The sequence below is a fragment of the Anopheles gambiae genome (genome assembly GCF_943734735.2).
Source record: "Anopheles gambiae chromosome X unlocalized genomic scaffold, idAnoGambNW_F1_1 X_unloc_11, whole genome shotgun sequence".
NCBI classification, from domain to species: domain Eukaryota; kingdom Metazoa; phylum Arthropoda; class Insecta; order Diptera; family Culicidae; genus Anopheles; species Anopheles gambiae.
Window position 1 is genome coordinate 145001 of NW_026902565.1, and position 4284 is coordinate 149284.

Sequence of the window (4284 nt, forward strand, 5' to 3'; positions counted from 1 at the left end):
GTATGCCGGTACGACACATCGACTGGTACATTGCACGCACTAACGATCTCTCTGCACTGCATGGAACTCATGCGTAACCACCGTGACGGGAGACTTTGCTAGTACGCACGATACTCTGCGCATGTGTACATGCTTTACAACCCAGCCAACTTGAGCACCTAGGGGAAGTTGTGATGCCATCTGAACACCCACCGACTGATGCATTGAACGGCTAAAGTTGACCTTCAATCCGAACTGGCACTCTGCGGCGTGGAGGCAGTTGCGCGACCACTCCTATCCCAAACCAACAAAGCAAGGTGTATCCTACGTGCTCGGTACAAGCACACCACGACGGGACACATTGAACGGTTCAGCGATCTCTCTGCACTAGTGGAAGAACTCCAACGTGATACGGGAGACTTTGCTACAGCGGCTTCTCTGCACTTCTGGGCTACCACCTTGTGACGGGAGACATTGCTAGCGGTCACTCTGCACTAGTGATGGTACACCACCGTGATACGGGAGACATTGCTAACGGCCACTCTGCACAGGTGCCAATACCACCTTGTGACGGGAAACATTGCTAGGAACCGATCGGCATCTCTGCGCGATTACTTGACGCACACCCAACTAAGTCAACTGTTGGACTTTTTCGTAATCACGGCGGGACACATTGAACGAGCTCTAACGGATCTCTGCACGCATGGAACATGGTGGCGGGAATCATTGCTAGAACCGAACGGCGCCTCTGCGCGATGTACAAACAAGCTCAACAGGAACCTCGTATCGGCTGCCGAGCCGGAGCCCGAACAACTTGGATTTTCACCTCTAATTTATATCAACTCACCACTCCCCGAGGGATCCGCAGAATTGCTTCTGGGTCCCGTATCGTTATTTGCGATTCGTGTTTGCATTACACTACATTGAACTATTCCAACTTGTTTATCCGCATGGCGAACATTTGCTGCATTGAACATTTAAGTTCCACTTCGCTCTCCCCTACGTGGGTCTGAGCTTCGCTCTCAGGGAAAAAATATGCCACATTTGGTAGGGAAACCCGGTTTCATCACGCTATGTGCCCTGCACCACCGGCTTAGCGTGAATCCTTCAAGTTTCCCTAAGAAGTTCGATTGGTCTTGCAGAGTTTAAAGACAACGAAGCTTAGTTTCAAGCAATGATTTAATATACGCGTATTAAAAACCCTTAGCTGTTACAACTTTTATGCTTGAAACCATCGCAACGAAGTCTTTGGGTCCGTAGACCCGTGATGTACTGCTCCAGGAAACGTTTTGAAAGAGTGGAAACTCAAAATCATAGGTTAAGATCATCGGCAGAACCCACCAGACACCACTTTTGCTTCATAAGTTCGGCCTATAGTCATATGACGATTTTCATCGGGGAGGGGACGTATGACCCAAACGGGGGCTTATATGACCCACGGACACTGCAAACCATGCTCCTACGACTAAATAGAGGTTAAAACTACGATTTGGTGAAATCTTCATTTTTGACCTCGAAGCAAGGTACCTTCCCTATAGTAGGCAATGAGTAAATGATCATAATCCCAGGAGGGCAAAAAATGGGAACCCGAGAGGAAAGCGCTGTTGGCGCGCCTAAGCTAGTGGCCCGTAGAGTAAAAAGGGTACCCCCAACAAAGTTGTCGTTTGACGTTCTGGTTGCACTTTTTATCATCTAAAATCAGTTTTCTACACGTTTTGAGGGGTTTAAGCAAAAAAAAAAATTTCGACTACTCGAGCTCTCTGGCCCGTTCGGTGCACATTTTTGAAAAAAGCTAGGGAGCTGCCCCTAGGTTCGGGGTGTCACAAAATGTTGAAAAGTGGTCGAAAAACCACTATCCAGAATCGGATGTAGAATCATTAGACGAACTTAAAATTGTTCTACGACACCCATCTGCGACGTTTAGTATTCGAGTTATGGCCCGTACCAGGTCTGACCGAGCAATTTTTGTTCCGCGCACTTTGTGCACCGTACACGTTGATGTTTGTATGAAAAAGTACCCTACCTAGGGACGCGTATAGCAAATTTGTACCCCCGGGCATGTTGTCGATTGACATTCTGGTTGCACTTTTCATCATCTAGGGTGCGTTCCTGACACGTTTTGAGGGGTTTTAGCAAAAAAAAAAATTTTCGACTACTCGAGCTCTCTGGCCCGTTCGGTGCACATTTTTGAAAAAAGCTAGGGAGCTGCCCCTAGGTTCGGGGTGTCACAAAATGTTGAAAAGTGGTCGAAAAACCACTATCCAGAATCGGATGTAGAATCATTAGACGAACTTAAAATTGTTCTACGACACCCATCTGCGACGTTTAGTATTCGAGTTATGGCCCGTACCAGGTCTGACCGAGCAATTTTTGTTCCGCGCACTTTGTGCACCGTACACGTTGATGTTTGTATGAAAAAGTACCCTACCTAGGGACGCGTATAGCAAATTTGTACCCCCGGGCATGTTGTCGATTGACATTCTGGTTGCACTTTTCATCATCTAGGGTGCGTTCCTGACACGTTTTGAGGGGTTTTAGCAAAAAAAAAATTTTCGACTACTCGAGCTCTCTGGCCCGTTCGGTGCACATTTTTGAAAAAAGCTAGGGAGCTGCCCCTAGGTTCGGGGTGTCACAAAATGTTGAAAAGTGGTTGAAAAACCACTATCCAGAATCGGATGTAGAATCATTAGACGAACTTAAAATTGTTCTACGACACCCATCTGCGACGTTTAGTATTCGAGTTATGGCCCGTACCAGGTCTGACCGAGCAATTTTTGTTCCGCGCACTTTGTGCACCGTACACGTTGATGTTTGTATGAAAAAGTACCCTACCTAGGGACGCGTAGAGCAAATTTGTACCCCCGGGCATGTTGTCGATTGACATTCTGGTTGCACTTTTCATCATCTAGGGTGCGTTCCTGACACGTTTTGAGGGGTTTTAGCAAAAAAAAAATTTTCGACTACTCGAGCTCTCTGGCCCGTTCGGTGCACATTTTTGAAAAAAGCTAGGGAGCTGCCCCTAGGTTCGGGGTGTCACAAAATGTTGAAAAGTGGTCGAAAAACCACTATCCAGAATCGGATGTAGAATCATTAGACGAACTTAAAATTGTTCTACGACACCCATCTGCGACGTTTAGTATTCGAGTTATGGCCCGTACCAGGTCTGACCGAGCAATTTTTGTTCCGCGCACTTTGTGCACCGTACACGTTGATGTTTGTATGAAAAAGTACCCTACCTAGGGACGCGTATAGCAAATTTGTACCCCCGGGCATGTTGTCGATTGACATTCTGGTTGCACTTTTCATCATCTAGGGTGCGTTCCTGACACGTTTTGAGGGGTTTTAGCAAAAAAAAAATTTTCGACTACTCGAGCTCTCTGGCCCGTTCGGTGCACATTTTTGAAAAAAGCTAGGGAGCTGCCCCTAGGTTCGGGGTGTCACAAAATGTTGAAAAGTGGTTGAAAAACCACTATCCAGAATCGGATGTAGAATCATTAGACGAACTTAAAATTGTTCTACGACACCCATCTGCGACGTTTAGTATTCGAGTTATGGCCCGTACCAGGTCTGACCGAGCAATTTTTGTTCCGCGCACTTTGTGCACCGTACACGTTGATGTTTGTATGAAAAAGTACCCTACCTAGGGACGCGTAGAGCAAATTTGTACCCCCGGGCATGTTGTCGATTGACATTCTGGTTGCACTTTTCATCATCTAGGGTGCGTTCCTGACACGTTTTGAGGGGTTTTAGCAAAAAAAAAAATTTTCGACTACTCGAGCTCTCTGGCCCGTTCGGTGCACATTTTTGAAAAAAGCTAGGGAGCTGCCCCTAGGTTCGGGGTGTCACAAAATGTTGAAAAGTGGTCGAAAAACCACTATCCAGAATCGGATGTAGAATCATTAGACGAACTTAAAATTGTTCTACGACACCCATCTGCGACGTTTAGTATTCGAGTTATGGCCCGTACCAGGTCTGACCGAGCAATTTTTGTTCCGCGCACTTTGTGCACCGTACACGTTGATGTTTGTATGAAAAAGTACCCTACCTAGGGACGCGTATAGCAAATTTGTACCCCCGGGCATGTTGTCGATTGACATTCTGGTTGCACTTTTCATCATCTAGGGTGCGTTCCTGACACGTTTTGAGGGGTTTTAGCAAAAAAAAAAAATTTCGACTACTCGAGCTCTCTGGCCCGTTCGGTGCACATTTTTGAAAAAAGCTAGGGAGCTGCCCCTAGGTTCGGGGTGTCACAAAATGTTGAAAAGTGGTCGAAAAACCACTATCCAGAATCGGATGTAGAATCAT